We start from the raw sequence: 16,811 nt of genomic DNA on the forward strand, positions 1-16,811 counted from the left end.
GACTGCACTGTCAGCATTTCTAACCTCTGAACCCTTCACTATCTGAAGCTGTTAATCATACCCTCTTACTAGGCTGCAGAATGATGTAATGGCCTTCTGTCCAGCATTATTCCCAGAGATGTCTGCGAGGAAAACATACAAATACTGACACCTAACAACCAAATACGCACAGCGCACACTGCAACGCAGGCAGCAGTACCCGTCATCCTGCAATGTGGAGGCGAATGGGCGCATTTTCACTAGCACACGAAAAGCTAAAAAGTGTGTGTGTGTGTGTGTGTGTGTGTGTGTGTGTGTGTGTGTGTGTGTGTGTGTGTGTAGCTAAAAAGTGTGTGTGTGTGGGAGGATGGGGGGGGGGGATAATAAGTCCATTATTAATTGCAATGTACTAATTGGTCTTGTATCCAACATAAAAACATATGATCCTAGATATGGTAAACATTTGTCTAGTTGATTGGAATAAAGTGTTTAAAAATAATATTATTATTATTATTATTATTATTATTATTATTATTATAGGAAAAATGTTAGTCTATAAATAATACATTACTTGTGTTACATGTGTCTCAGGATTATTACACAGTTTCTGTATCCCCTAATGATTGGTTTAATACTCAAAGACATTTATGCTGTGGCACTTTTCACCTTCTGGTCCTGCGTATTCTGTGGCTTGCCCTATAACTGAACGCCCTAATGACTCCATGCCACTTACACAATGGGAGGGTTATCTGACAGTTACTTATTGTTTTGTGTATTATTTTGTTGAGGCGGGGAGGATGGCAGTGCAGAGTGGCGTCTTCTATGCTGGGTAATGGCACCAGCATATTAATGACCTGCTAATGATCACACTCTGTGGCTCTTCTTTAAGATCAGCAAAGCGCGGAAAAGTTTTCAAACTTTCGCTGGGCAAATATAGTCACAAATGAACAAAGTGAATGTATTGTGATCCAAGATGTGTACAGGTGGTAAAACCTTAGGATCAGCAGCACACACCTCCTCCACCTGATGTCCTTGTCACCGCTGTACAGTGTCACTGTGTACAACACTAGATAAATCTGTACTGCACACACCTGTGATCTACTCTTATCTAGAACTATTGTACTAGTAGAAATACTTACAATCTGTCCTTAACCCCTTAAAATCTAAAGGCACACAGTTACTACCCCCTCCATTCCCAGGATATCTTAGTCACAATTCCAGTTAACTATATTATAAACTACTTTATAAAGTTAATTATCAAACTGACACTTCTTTCCCACCCATTCCATCACTGGTGTCTAACTGTCAGAGTTGCCTGCAAGTGACAGATCTCCCCCACTGCTCACTAATAGCATCCTTCTACCTAAAATAAAAGTCTCAAACTTCAATACTTTACTTTTAAATTAATTTAAACACACATGAGATCATATGTAATCAGCTGACGAAAATATAGTATTTCCTAAATAATAATAATAATAATAATAATAATAATAATAAACTATATATAAAAAATATCTTCTTGTGAACTTACCCAACAAGTGTAGAAGTGGATCAGCAAAATGTATGTGGGCGACTGTAGTATCTTGAGTTTGTTACAAAAAGAAAGAAGAAGGACCTGTAAGGAAAGTTGCTGGGTCCCAGAGACCTGAGCTGGAAGGGGTACTGGAGCAGGTAAGTGTTAATGTCACAGTTCTAACTTTGGCTGCAGCATGTACAGGGCAAACACTTCTCTCTCTTCTCACAGGCTGCTTAGAGACTCCTCTCCGCTTCTTTCTGGAGTGGGGAGTGACTTTCCCCCTGCATCACTCACACACACAGGCGGATTTAAAGACACAGTGCCCTGTACTACAAAGGAACCACGGTGGACTGAGGGAAGATTACAATACGTTCTATTTAGAGCAGCATTACATCACCTCTGGGTGACGTCACGTGGGATTCCTGAACTTCTAAATCATTGCTGAGGGAGAGGGGTGTGACCGGGGGCCGGGAGGCACGCCCCTTGGAGGCTGGTGGTTCTCACTCAGCTGTAGCTCAGCTGCTGGGGGCTGACTCACCCCGGGCTGCTGCTGGCGGAGCCCCTGGCTGGCGGCTATGGGAGGAGAGCTCCATGTTGTCACACCACCGGGGCTGCTTGTAAACGCTCTCAGGCGGGCTGCTATCAGGGTCTCCGCCGCCTTCTCCTCTCCGTCCCGGGGCTTTTCTCCTAGAGATCCCTGCTGGCTACCGTCATTGCTTCACGACTTTTAGTGACGCTGGGTTATTAAAAGAAATTTGCTGGGAAAGTTTGAGAAAGTAGGAGATGCTGGGACTTGTAGTTCCACCACAGTAGGAGAGCAACAGTCTAAATGGGAATACCGAAACTAGCACTTAATGCAACAGGTGAATAGATTAACAGGGGGAAACGTGCTATATAAATATCATTATTAAAAGTAATAGTACAGTGTAGTAGAATTTGATAATGATGATAGTAGTTATTGTAGAATAGGCCTTGTAATTCTACAAAAATGGAGGACAAAGGCATGATAAGACTTGTAGTTCCATAGGAAATCAGGGCATGAAGATGGAGCATCACAACAGCTGTAGACAGGCTGGTACTTGTAGTTCCACAGCAGTAGTGATGTTGCTTATTCCTGTCCTGAGTGGCATGCCAAGTTAGCTATGGTTAAGCATATACAAAGTTTAGTTAAATTGAAGCCCTTGACTGGCTGAATAAATGTTAGTTGCTAGTGGTCATGCAGGATACAGAGACCCCTCTAGTCTAGTGTGTGACTAAAATCACTGTACACAGTGTGGATATCACTTTTACTTTTGTAAAGTCACGTCTTTATGTCTTATGCTGTAAGATAACACAGTGATATCTACACACTTGCAGATAACACTGCACGATATGAACGTTCTCGTCCATTAATGGGCACCAACGGCCCCGCGCTCATTCATTGTTGGTGCCCAGTCACTTATGCATGCAGGCCAATATGGACAATCTCATCCATATTAGCATGCATTGCTATGAAGCCGGGTGACGGGGGGAGTGAAGAAACTTCACTCCCCCCATCAACTCCCCCCCACCCCCACCGCCAGGTCGCCCATCGGCCGTATCCGCCGTCGGGCAGCTCGGCGGCGGATCGCCAAGTCTGTAGGGTGCATTAGTCTGGCTGCTGAAGTGTTACTGTTCAAGCAGTGGGCACTGTTCTACTGAAATAGAGATACTTTTGGTAATAAAGTCTCACTTAACGGCCCTACACACACAGCGATTTGGACGATGATCGATATGAACGTTGAACGATATCGTCCAAATTGGCTTGCAATGTTTAACAATGAAAAACCAATGATGAACGACCACGGGGACGTGCATCGTTCATCGGTTCCTCCGCACTAAGTGATATGAACGATATATCGTTCATTTCTGAACGATATCCTTCATATCGTACTTCAATATTGTACAGTGTGTAGGGCTTATATTGTGTCATTAAGCTGCGCTCTTACTGCTACATCCTGTTCTATCAGTCGTACAGTGGAATTCCTGCTTCTACAAATGTTCTCCAAACTTTACCTGGTGTATTGTTTCTTTTATTTATTTTCCAAATAATTTTATTGAAGTAAATATGGTAATACCATCACTAGTAACACTGAGCCTGATGTAGAGGTGCACGCAACTGCGTTTACATACACAGCGGTTCTGCGAATATATGCTGATGTTGCAGCTGTGGGATTTGTACAGAGACACCCACGTGCTGCTTCTCTAATCCACTGCTTGTGTACAAAGACGTACCATCAGTCACACCATCGATCAACTGTCATGGGCATAGACAGTGTGACCGAGCCCAGGTAATGGGTGGGCCCGGCCACACTAAAAATCACAAAGATAGTATTTATGGCGCCGTGAAGTGGCATTGCGTGCTTTATAGGTAGATGCCACTGTGCACCCCAGCCAGAAGTAGATCAGGAAGAGGGCGCAATCAGGCTGATCACTACCTTCAACCCCCCTTCACCGCACAGACAGAGGAGGCCACTACTGCTGCTTGGCGGCAGCAACCTCTGTACACGCACTACATCTCAGGCTGGGGACATGTAAAAAAGGAGGCTGACAGGTAAGGAGGGCAGGGTGATTGGCAGACCTAGCCACCTCCATCAGGCCCAGGTAATTAGTACCCCGCCCCCTCTGTGCCACTGTCAAGTGTGCAACCTTATGGTTGCTCAGAGTGTCTGTCAGAACTAAGAAGCTGCAGCCTTTACAACTGCGTATGGAGACACCGGCATTGGCTGCATCTGAAGCGGTTTGCGAAACGGCTCTGCCCCCACCTCTGAATAAGCTCCAGAGTCAAGGATACACAGTTACAGGTGATGCTGAGGGGTCAGTGACACCTAGTGCAGGAAAAGGCCCCCCTCCCCACCCAAAAAGTGGCGTGGCCACACAGGAAGGGGGCATAGCATCCTGGCTCAACCCTGTTTTCATCACTCCTGGGGAGCGACCAGCATTCCAGAGATACTGGGCTGCTCCCTGATAGGAGCCGAGTGCTGCACGTAATGTTACAGTGCTGCACCTGGCTCCTATCACTGAGGAGGAGTTAGCATTTTGGTGTCACCCTTCAGAGGGTAACCCCTTCCTCCCCCCCCCCCCCCCCACATCCCTTTAGTAATGCCACTGATGCTGAGTCCTACACATTTCTAACACATCTCCATATATGGCTGAGAAGGTGTAACTGAGGCAGGGCTGGGTGTTCTCACATCGGTAAAGCGCAGTGCCATGGTGACTGTAGACAGGGCCATCTTAACAGCAATATATGCTCTGGGCAAAACAATGCACTGGGGCCCCTATATACCCATTCCCCGGGAACCAATTAAAAAAAATCAGAACAAGCCCCTCCTGTGGTCCTGCGCCATCTCTCCACAGTGAATGGCTGTCAGCACTCTGATTAGTGGATAGCTGTCTGGCTGTAGTCTGAGAGGCAGGTAAAGAATGATTAAGTGATCAGCACCTGCTCCTGCTCGGAGGCCCCTAGGATTGTGGGTCCCTGAACTGCTGACCAGTGAGTCTATATTTTAAGATGGTCCTGTCTGTAGGCTCTGCAGAGTTGCATGTAGGCACAAATGCTCCTGCTTTCAGGCATATAATTTGGGGTGGTCTTCAGTATGCCGACTGACGGGATCCCGGCGCACAGTATACCGGCGCCGGGATCCCGACAGCCGGCATACCGACACTTATTCTCCCTCGTGGGGGTCCACGACCCTCCTGGAGGGAGAATAAAATAGTGTGGCGCGCGTGCCTGTAGCGTGGCGAGCGCAGCGAGCCCGCAAGGGGCTCATTTGCGCTCGCCACACTGTCGGTAAGCCGGCGGTCGGGCTCCCGGCGCCGGTATGCTGGTCGCCGGTAGCCCGACCGCCGGCATATCGTAGTGAACCCTATAATTTGCATGGGTTGGTGCAAGTGTGCCTTGCTAATGAATGATGAGTAGGAAACCAAGTATATATATATATATATATATATATATATATATATATATATCGGGGCATCTTCCATTCAAGATGCATACATACTATGTTACCCATTTATTGTATGCAGTGCAGAAGCATATGGCTGATTTGTGTTTCACGATGCCATGGAAGGCATTATCAGGACATCATAAAAGTACTGATCCATTTTTTTAGTAAATGCCCACACACTAGAGTAATGCACATGGGAACAGCTGTATAATGTTCACTTTTAATTTACCAAGTTTGGTCTAGTTGGGTATTATTTAATTATAAGAAATAGCAGTGTTCCTATGATACAGGCCTTGTACTATGCCTTAGTCCATCAGCAGTGGATGCATTCAATATTCCTCCTACATACAGTAATGGGCCCTACACATTTAGCGATCTTGACGGGCGATATGAACAATAGCGTTCAGAAATGAACGATATATCGTTCATATCGATAAGTGTGGAGGCAACGACGGTGAACGATGCGCGTCCCTGCGATCGCTCATCATTGGTTTTCCATCGTTTTTCAATGCAAGTCAATTTGGACGATAACGATTATCATTCAGATCGCTCATCATCCAAATCGCTTACATCGCCAAGTGTGTAGGGCCCATAAGTGTGTCTAGGATGACCAGCAGGAGACCTGCTGCCACAGGGCAACAAAACAATGACTAGCACACACCTAAAGCTTTAATCACACAATTAACACATTGTAGGACAGTGATGCTCAAGTCTAATATATGTTTACCAAATACTAAGTAGCATGTTAGGTCTACTCATTTGGTGTGGTGCTGCTGCTCTATTAACTGCCGTCTTCTAATGCAGATGTTCTCAAATGCGGTCCTTAAAGTACCCCAACGGTCCAGGTTTTAAGTATATACATGGCTCAGCACAGATGGTTAAATCAAATTGACTGAGGTACTAATTAAGTCACCTGTGCCCAAGCTTAGATATACTTAAAACCTGGATCGTTGGGGTGCCTCGAAGACCGTGTTTGAGAACCTCTGCTCTAACGACAAAGCATATCAACTATTAAATTATATTCGCCCAGCACGTGCTTAGTCCTGAAAGTAATGACTAAAGATGCCCTAACTGATCAAATCATTAATTGGATCACGTGTGGGGATGAAGCTGACTGATTATTAATGATCAAAGATGGAGGGACTGCAGCAGATATCTTCCACCGTGGTCCCTTAATTTCCTACCACAAAACAGCCTCCTCAGCTATGAGGGCTGCTATATTGTCTCATACAATGGGCCTAACTCAGACCTGATCACTGGGCTTTTAATTTTGCTGTCCTGTGATCAGATAGTCGCCGCCCAAGGGGAGTGTAAATTCACCGTGCAAGTGTGTAATCGCATGTGTACGCCGGGCTACAAATGTCCCTCAGTCAGCGGACAGCTGCAAATCTGTTCGCACCTCACTCACCATTGAATGTTTCTTCCACTGTGTGCAGTCTGTGCGCAGCCCTGGACTTCCTCCTACAGTGCGAAGAGAACGGGCTAATCGAGTCCGGAGCTGACGTCACACACCCTCCCTGAAAACGCTTGGGAACGCCTGTGTTTTCCCTGACACTCCCAAAAAACGGTCAGTTACCACCCACTAATGGCCTCTACCTGTCAATCAGCATGCCAATGGCTGTGCAACTGAAATTTTCACACCAGCCTGTCGCTAGTCAGCAGTGAATGTTGTTTGGTGCCGTGCGTGCGCATTGCGGTGCATGCGCAGTGAATCGATAATCGCTCGCTGTGCCAGCAGCAATCAGGTCTGACTCGGGCCCAATATACCAAGCTCTGAAATGTGAAGCGAAGATGGTGTTAGCCAATAGTTGCCTGTGGGATACTAAAGTGCAGATTTAACCTTACAAGCGCTGAGGGATCTGTACAAGCGCTGACGCGGAACCCGGAAGCAGAGTAATAACGTAAGCTATCACTGCTTCCAGCTCTTCCCTGGGACAGGTATGTCCCAGCAAGAAAACATACATTTACGCTGTGCGGATTTAAGTGAAAATTATCACCTCCCTTTTAATAATAGGGCCCTACGTGTTTATAAAGACAATTACAGAAAAATATTCCATATAATGCTCCCATTGGCCCATGGTAATTATTATTCCAGCATTTATTTTGGTGGCAGATGCAGTTACCATATTTATTTGCTACTTATACATTTTAGCAGATATAGTAATAAAAAAGGTGCTCAACAGAGAAACTACCTTGAATGTTCATAGAATGGCACTTAAATATCAGATTAGCGATTATACACTGGCGTTTCTACAATGGGTGCAGTGTGTGCGGTGCACACGGGCCCCAGAGTCCAGAGGGGGCCCCCACCGCACACACTGCACCCAATTTTACAATACTCACCCCTCCGAAGTCCAGCGGCGGCATCCGCAGCGCTATTAGAACTCCGTAAAAATGGTTCAGCGGCCATTTTCACGGAGTTCTGCGCATGCGCAGTAGAGTAATCTCAAGGAAAATGGCCGCCGCGCCATTTTCTCTGAGATCTGCGCATACGCAGTAGAGTCTGAGCCCTCTAGTGCTCAGACTCTACAGCGCTCCGGGCAGAGAGGAGGGGGCCCGAACGGAGGAGGCTGAACACGGGCCTCCTCCTCTCTTAAAACGCCCCTGGGATTATAACATATAATTGTTTTATAAAATTTAATCTTGAATCATTTATACTGTATGTATGTATATATTTTTTTTAATCAAAATCTCAATGTAAAACCACTGGCTTTTCTGTATGGAATTAATAATGATTGACCTTCTTCTTATCACTTACTAATCTTAAATGGTGCTCCAACCAGTCAGCTCCTCTCATATTACAGCCTGAAAAATGACAAGAGCTGATTGGTTGGAGCACCATTAAAGTAACAAGTGATAGCAAATGGTCACAAACACATCACACGTTAGTAAATGAGGCCCCTAGTTTTCACTGGTTTCCTTAAGAGAGTAATTGGTTATCAGTGTTCTATAAATATTACTTACTATCACACTGCAGCCTTTCATAGATTTGCACCATATTTACTCACAAACTACCTTTACTAAATAAGCAATGTCGTAATGTAATTTCCAAGTAACTTGAGAGCAAGGTGGTGGTACATTGGTTTGCATTGCTATCTCAAGGCATTGGGACATGAGATCACTTGCAACCTTACCATATGTGTCATGGGCCCGCAAGTTCTCCCCAGTCCTACTTGGGGGTGGGGTGGGTGGGGGGGGGGGGTCTCTTTATTCAACCTAACTTCTTATTATAGTCCAAAAACATATTTGCTGTATAGTGCATCTAGGTGCCCATAGTAGTGAATTTAGATTGCAAGCTCCCGTGGACCAGGGACTGAAGTGAATGATTAATCAGGATTGGAGTACTGTTGCTCTTGTATATAGGTGTTATATAGATAAACAACAAAAATAATAATAATGATGATGATGATGATAATAATAATAATAATAATAATTTAGTGTAAATACACTATGCAGTGTTCCATCTCTACAAATAAATAAACTAATGAGCAAGGTTCTTAATTTTTAATCACTGGTACTTCACAGGCCATATACTGATGAGGAATATCGTATTACATGTTCCAAGGGCATGCATGAATCCTCCATGGGTTTAGCTGCAGGTATTTACATTGTAAACTGAGTAACACTTTAGATTTTGTGACATTAATTACACTAACTGCTTTGTAACTACAAAGAACTGGAATTCCTATTTTAAATTAATGGTCTTTGGAATCCACAAGAAAGTAGTCACTTTAAATGTTTTCCAAGGCAACCCTTATGCCTAAGAGACATTTAAGTGACTTATGTGTAATTACTGTATTTTACCAATATGATTTTCCCCATGTTAGTCCAGATAATGAGGCCGTAAACTGGTAATATTAGCCAGTGTTTCAGCTTGCTAAACAGAGGTTCTGTATTTCTTTTATTTATGTTTGAACTCTGTAAATTAATAAAATTATTAATTAACCAACAAATGTATGCAGAAAATGACAGTTATTTGAAATGTGTCACTTAATGAGAGCCTGTATTCCACTTAGAATTAGAGATGCCACATTTTTATTTTTTCATAGGGTGGAGGGGGGAGTGGAGGGAGGAATATAACAGCAATCCTTTGAAGGTGCCCTACAAGTGCTTATATGTGAGAGAAGGTATGTTCTGACGGACATCTAAACTCGGTCTGCCATAGTGCAGCAACTAAAACCATTAAGTGAGTTAGTCTATTTCCAAGGCTGTGTTAGTGAGCTGAATAACATACCAGAAACAATGGAAGGATTTATACTCAACTCAGTATGTCCACAATGCTCTTTGTTCTCATCATTTCCATTCGCTGTGATAAACCTCTCTGCACTTGTACAGTAGCTGCAATGGATACCTTCTTCTTGGCTACATTGGAAGTGGATAATACGTAGTGCAACTGCTGGAGTCTCACTGCAACTGGCCTTTGCCCCGTGCCATAGTGGGCAAGGCATTAGATTTTGGCATCTTTGGAGTACTATCACATGATGCTACTGCAGGTTCTGCTGTACGTCACACTTTAACCTTTTGTCTTGTTGAAAAGGCGTGGGGTCAGGTGATAGTAGAGGATGAAGAGGTGTGCGGTCACTATATATCACTATCACCTGACCCCACAACTCTTCATCCTCTAATATCACCTGACCCAACACTTCTTCATCATCTAATATCACGTAAGTATAACACATGCAAGATCAAAAAACGGACTTCACCGCATGTAGAAGGTGCTTCTTGGCTGCAGGGTGATCCTCACCCAGCCAAGAAGCACCTTCTATATGTGGTGAAGTCCGTTTTTTGATCTTGCATGTGTTATACTTACGTTGGCTTATACCGCTGCTTGCGGTCTGTGTTCTTACCATATGTGTGTCAGATTGGTGTAATAAATTACAATTTTAAAACTGATATGCACTATGGAGCGCTCCTTCTTTTTGATTTAATTACAGAATAAATGACCAACTGTGGATATGGGTGTGTAAAGGAGCTGCCGATTTCAAGAATTTTTGTGCAAAACGGAACATCTTGGAATCCATTGAAGATTGTGGATGGTCTCCTTTTAAACAGCTGAAGCTGAGACTTGTTGTTCCACAAAAAGAACTTGCACAGAGGAGTAGTATTTGCGCAGAAACTGTTTCTTGTTGTAATATTGATAGAGAGAGAGAGAGAGAGAGTGGTCGAAGTGAGGCGGTATACAGTGGTATGGTATACCGCCACTTCTTCCACTGACCCAGAAATGAAAGTGCAGCAGGAGGCGAGGGAAGTTTCCATCCTGCTGCACATGGTGCTTCCGTCCCTGCTCGGCAGCCGACGGTTGTGTAGAGTGCTGTACTAGCTCACAGCCGCCAGCCGTCTGCCGCTCACCGCCACCAGCCGCTTACCGCCGCCCGCCGCTCACCCGCTACATATGGCGGTCAGAGGGACCTCATCGCACCAAAGGCCTCCTTATCACCGCCGCTGCCCATGGGTGCCTCCGCCGACCACAGTCAGGTAATGTTCCCCTGCTGTCACCCTCTCTCCCTGTCCTTACTGTACCTGTCACTGTCATCTCTCTCTCTCTCCCTGCTGTCACTGTCGTCACTCTCTCTCTCCCTGCTGTCACTGTCGTCACTCTCCCTCCCTGCTGTCACTCTCTCTCTCCCTGTCGTCACTCTCTCTCTCCCTGTCGTCATTCTCTCTCTCCCTGTCGTCACTCTCTCTCCGTCATCGCTCTCACTCCCTGTCGTCACTCTCTCGCGCCCTGTCCCTGCTGTCACTCCGGCTGTCTCTGCTGTCACAATTTCAGCTCATTCAATGTGCTACAATGTGAATTTCGGCTCATTCAGCGTGCTATAATGTGAATTTCGGCTTATTCAGCGTGCTATAATGTGAATTTCGGCTCATTCAGTGTGCTATAATGTGAATTTCGGCTCATTCATTGTGCTATAATGTGAATTTTGGCTCATTCTGTGTGCTATAATGTGAATTTCGGCTCGTACCGTGTGCTGTAATGTGAATATTGGCTCATACTATGTGCTATAATGTGAATTTCGGCTCATACTGTGAGCTATAATGTGAATTTTGGCTCATACCATGTGGTATAATGTGAATTTAGGCTCATACTATGTGCTATAATGTGAATTTCATCTCATACTATGTGCTATAATGTGAATTTCGGCTCATACCGTGTGTATAATGTTTATTTCCCCAGTGAATCTTTCCCTTCATGCCTCTGTAAACCTCACTACAAATGTCTCACTACTCCCTCCTACTCCTACAGAGACCTTAGGTACCCACTGCCTCTCCCTGTCCCCCTCTCCTTGTTACCCACTGCAACCTCCCCCTGGCATCACCCACTTTTTCCTCATCACCTTTTCCCCAGTATTACCCACTCTGCCTCTCACTGTCACCCTCTCTCTGTCACCCACTGCCTCTCCGTCTCCCACTACGTTTCCTTCATCCACTGCCTCTCCCCTGCATCACTATGAACCCATCACCCTCTCCTGTCACCCGCTGCCTCTCCAAAGTGTCACCCTCTTCCCGTCTTACGAATACAATGTTCCCTCTGAGGCCATGACCCTTGTTGCTAGGTCATGCCCTTCTTGTGAGGCCACGCACACCCATGGGACCGCACGCCTTCGGCATGCACAAGGTGCCCCCCCTGTCATTTTTTCCTGGATCCGCCCCTGGGGTCAGGTGATAGTAGAGGATGAAGAGGTGTGGGGTCAAGTAATATAAGAGAATGAAGAGTTATGGAATCAGGTGATAGTAGAGGATGAAGATGTTAGACAGTGGATCACTCTGTGGTCTGTCTCTGTTCACAGCACTAGAGGCAGCTTCCCTGCTCTAGTGTTTTCCCTCCTAGTGTCAGCTCAGTGCAGCAGGAGGTACTTTGTGCACAGTCTGAGAGAGTTCTTCCTGGGAGAGACAACTTCCCTGACGTGCAGCTTCTACTCTCCTCAGTGTGTGACCTTGTCTACCCCGCAGCCGCATCCTGTGTGTACTAAGATGCTGTGTCACCGCTGTACTGCTTCACGTTTATACTGTGAGTTCCTGCTGCTGCAGAACACCTTATATATACTACAAGCTGTTATCTCTGTTATCTGAATAAACCAATCATCCTGGTCATGTGCCGTTGTGTAAACTAACATCCCTATCCAACACCGCAACACTCTGCCAACAGGTTATGAGCCCAGAACCCCAAGTTGGAAAGGCATTCTAAAACAGGGGTACATAAGAAATAAAAGTGCAGCTGATTAAAGAAGGAGTACTTTTATTAAATATAGAGAAGAATGTACAGTACAGGGAACAGCATGAACTTTGCAAAGCTAAAAGGCTCAGAATTACACAACGTGGAAATTCACCATGGAGATGCAGCTTAGGCGGGATAAGTTATGGAAAGTCACAATTGAGCCAGGAGCAAAACCCAAACCCTGTTGAAGTGGATAGAGCCATCGGGATGATAGGCTTGGCCATTGAACAACACGTCTACTCCATTATCAGCGGGAAAGTGTCAGCCAAAGATATGTGGGCAGCTCTGCAAATGGCATATGAGGACAAAGGTCTGATGAGAAGAATAAACTTGAGGCATATGCTGTATGGGACAAAGTTAAGTGCCTGTAAAGACATGAACGATTATATTGATAAAATACTGTCAATAGCTCAGCAGTTGGCATCAGTGGGGGCACAGGTGGACGACGAGGAAGTGACGATGGCGATGTTACAGACTCTGACACCAGAATTCAATTTCCTGGTAGTAGCTTTGGAGTCTAACGATACCAAGCTTAACACAGAAATTGTAAGGGCCAAGCTGCTGCAGTTCCAAGAATGTATTCCTGTCAAGACACATGCTGAGGGTTCTGCCTTATACACAAAAGGTACTAAGTCCAGAAAGCTCAAGTGCTTTATATGTCACAAGATGGGGCACAAGGGCTCAGATTGCAGACTTAGAAATTGCAATGGTATGCAGAAGAAGCGTGACAAATCAAATGACTCAGCATTGAATATAGCATGTAGTCACAAGAAGGATTGCTGGTACATTGACTCGGGGATCACAAGGCATTTCAGTTGTAATCAGGAATATTTCAATTCACTGACAACATGTGAACTCATTACAGTAAAAGGGATTGGAAACAAAGTCCTTACTGCGTCAAAATTTGGGACAATCACAGTGCGTCTAAGAATTAAAGGTGAAACAGTTATTACGGACATCCAAGACGTCTTGTTCGTGCCAGAATTGGGAAGCAATCTCATTGTTATACGCGTCCTGGAGAAAAAGGGTTACAGAGTCCAGTTTGAAAAGGGCAAATGCATGGTGCAAAATGAGAAAGGGACTGTAATTGCTTCAGCAACCCGGTGCAACCAACTGTACAGTATATCATAGACACCAAGCAGTGTTCTGCAATAGTGGCCTCTGATTCAAAACCAGTCAATGGAGCTGTGGCATGTTTAGCTTCCGTGTTCAGGCAGCGGCTGCATTGAATCTGCGGCATGGGTGGTGTGCAGAGCAGCAAAATATAATTAGTCAGTGTGACTCATTATAATGCTGCCAGTTTTTGGCCCCTTTACCGTGGTGGGTCCCATAAAATAGCCCTGTCGATGGGCCCCCCGGTACCCACTGGGCCCTAAGTGGCTGCTTTGGTAGCATATGGTAAATCCGCCACTGAGTCCCAGCACTGAGTGCCAAACACAATATTCTGAAACTTGTTGGCTAAACGCCTATTTGCAGGCTGCCAATATCAGGTTCATTAGGCAGTTGCTGTACACGATACTTGCCATCTTTCCCTGAATGTCAAGGAAACTCCCTGAAATAGTAACAATCTCCCTGACTCCCTGAAGAGTCTTGCAATCTCCCTGAGTGCACATTGCCTACATTATGGCCCTCATTCCGAGTCGTTCGCTCGGTATTTTTCATCGCATCGCAATGAAAATCCGCTTAGTACGCATGCGCAATATTCGCACTGCGACTGCGCCAAGTAATTTAACAATGAAGATAGTATTTTTACTCACGGCTTTTTCATCGCTCCGGCGATCGTAATGTGATTGACAGGAAATGGGTGTTACTGGGCGGAAACACGGCGTTTTATGGGCGTGTGGATAAAAACGCTACCGTTTCCGGAAAAAACGCAGGAGTGGCTGGAGAAACGGGGGAGTGTCTGAGTGAACGCTGGGTGTGTTTGTGACGTCAAACCAGGAACGACAAGCACTGAACTGATCGCACAGGCAGAGTAAGGTTGAAGTTACTCAGAAACTGCAAAGTAGTTTGTAATCGCAATATTGCGAATACATCGGTCGCAATTTTAAGAAGCTAAGATTCACTCCCAGTAGGCGTAGGCTTAGTGTGTGTAACTCTGCTAAATTCGCCTTGCGACCGATCAACTCGGAATGAGGGCCTATGTAACTCTAATATACATGGGAAAAATAGGATTTTAAATACCTACCAGAAAATCCTTTTCTCGTAGTCCATAAGGGTTATTGGGGACAGATTAGTATGATGGGGTATAGACGGGTCCAAAGGAGCCAGTGCACTTTAAATTTCTACAACTGGGTGTGCTGGCTCCTCTCCTCTATGCCTCCTCCTACAGCTCAGTTATAGGTAAAACAGTGCCCGAAGGAGAATGACATACTTGAGAGAAGGAACATAACAACAATTTGTGTGATAAGATTTACACACCAGCATACCAACATATGACTTAGCCAGCAACGTCTGGCAACATTAACAGCAACAGATGAACAGGAACACATAACAGAGAACCTGCAGAAAGTCACCGCACAAAGGGCGTCATTCCGACCTGATCGCTCTCTGCAGTTTGTCGCAGCGGTCGGGTCGGAACTGCGCTGGCGCATGGCAGTCGTCGGTGCCCAGCGATCGCTTCTGAGACAGAGGTGGTCGCTAGGCGGGAGGGGGCTGAACGGCGGCGTTAAGCCGCCGTTTAACAGGTGCGGTCCGGCCAACGCAGGCGTGGCCGGACCGTTGAGGAGGCCTGGCGCGGCGGCTGCGTGACATCTCATGCAGCCGCTGCGGCCAGCGGCAGCGACACACAACTCTCGGCCAGCCGCAGAAGCTGCGCTGGCCGGGAGTTACTCCACAGATACAAAGGCATTGCCTCTGTGTGATGCTTTTGTATTTGTGTGGGGGGAGTGGGAGGCGGCACTGACATGTGGGGCGGCTGGGCGTCCCCCCGTATGTCTGAGTTTACGATCGTAGCTGTGCTACGATCAACTCGGAATGACCCCCAGAGGCGGGCGCCCAATGGTGGTCATTCCGAGTTGATCGCTCGCTAGCAGTTTTTAGCAGCCGTGCAAACGCTATGCCGCCGCCCACTGGGAATGTATTTTAGCTTAGCAGAAGTGCGAACGAAAGGATCACAGAGCGGCTACAAAATATTTTTGTGCAGTTTCAGAGTAGCTTCAGACCTACTCAGCGCTTGTTCAGTTCCTGTTTTGACGTCACAAACACGCCCTGCGTTCGCCCAGCCACACCTGCGTTTTTCCTGGCACGCCTGCGTTTTTCTAAACACTCCCTGAAAACGTTCAGTTGACACCCAGAAACGCCCACTTCATGTCAATCACTCTGCGGCTAGCAGTGCGACTGAAAGCCTTTGCTAGACCCTGTGTGAAACGACATTGGGGGTGATTCCGAGTTGTTCGCTCGCTAGTTGCTTTTAGCAGCATTGCACACGCTAAGCCGCCGCCCTCTGTGAGTGTATCTTAGCTTAGCAGAATTGCGAACGAAAGATTCGCAGAATAGCGAAAATAAATTTCTTAGCAGTTTCTGAGTAGCTGGAGACTTACTCACAAATAGCGATCAGTTCAGTCAGTTTCATTCCTGGTTTGACGTCACACACACGCCCAGCGTCCGGCCAGCCACTCCCCCGTTTCTCCAGACACTCCCGCGTTTTTTCCCTGGCACGCCTGCGTTTTTCCGCACACTCCCAGAAAACGGACAGTTTCCGCCCAGGAACACCATCTTCCTGTCAACCACACTACGATCACTTCAACGAGGAAAAATCTTCGTTTGGGCGTGAGTAAATCTACTAAGTTTTGTGTTAAAATACTAACCGCATGCGCACTGCGAACCATGCGCATGCGCATTTTTGCCTTAATCGCTCCGTTGCGAAAATCGGCAACGAGCGAACAACTCGGAATGACCCCCATTGTTCGTTGTAATAGTACGTCACGCATGCGCATTGCGCCGCATACGCATGCGCAGAAGTGCCGTTTTTTTGCCTCATCGCTGCACAGCGAACGAGTGCAGCTAGCGATCAACTCGGAATGACCCCCAATATCCCTTATGGACTACGAGAAAAGGATTTACCGGTAGGTATTTAAAATCCTATTTTCTCTAGCATCCATAAAGGATATTGGGGACAGATTAGTACGATGGG

General features: G+C 46.0%; 1 protein-coding gene across 4 annotated transcripts in view; it reads right to left on the reverse strand.

Annotated features, from left to right (window-relative positions):
- Window positions 1–16,811, reverse strand: part of CREB5 (cAMP responsive element binding protein 5) — a 775,500-nt gene that overhangs the window by 651,451 nt on the left and 107,238 nt on the right. Inside the window, exon 1 of one of the 4 annotated variants that reach the window (XM_063921972.1) lies at window positions 1,511–2,107. The exons of 1 other annotated variant lie outside the window; for it this stretch is intronic. The gene's annotated coding sequence lies outside the window, so the exon portion shown is untranslated. Of the gene's footprint in view, window positions 1–1,510; window positions 2,110–16,811 lie in introns of those variants that run through there. 2 more of the 4 variants (XM_063921973.1, XM_063921975.1) reach the window with 2 other exon arrangements.

Source organism: Pseudophryne corroboree, chromosome 5, assembly GCF_028390025.1.
Source record: "Pseudophryne corroboree isolate aPseCor3 chromosome 5, aPseCor3.hap2, whole genome shotgun sequence".
NCBI lineage: Eukaryota > Metazoa > Chordata > Amphibia > Anura > Myobatrachidae > Pseudophryne > Pseudophryne corroboree.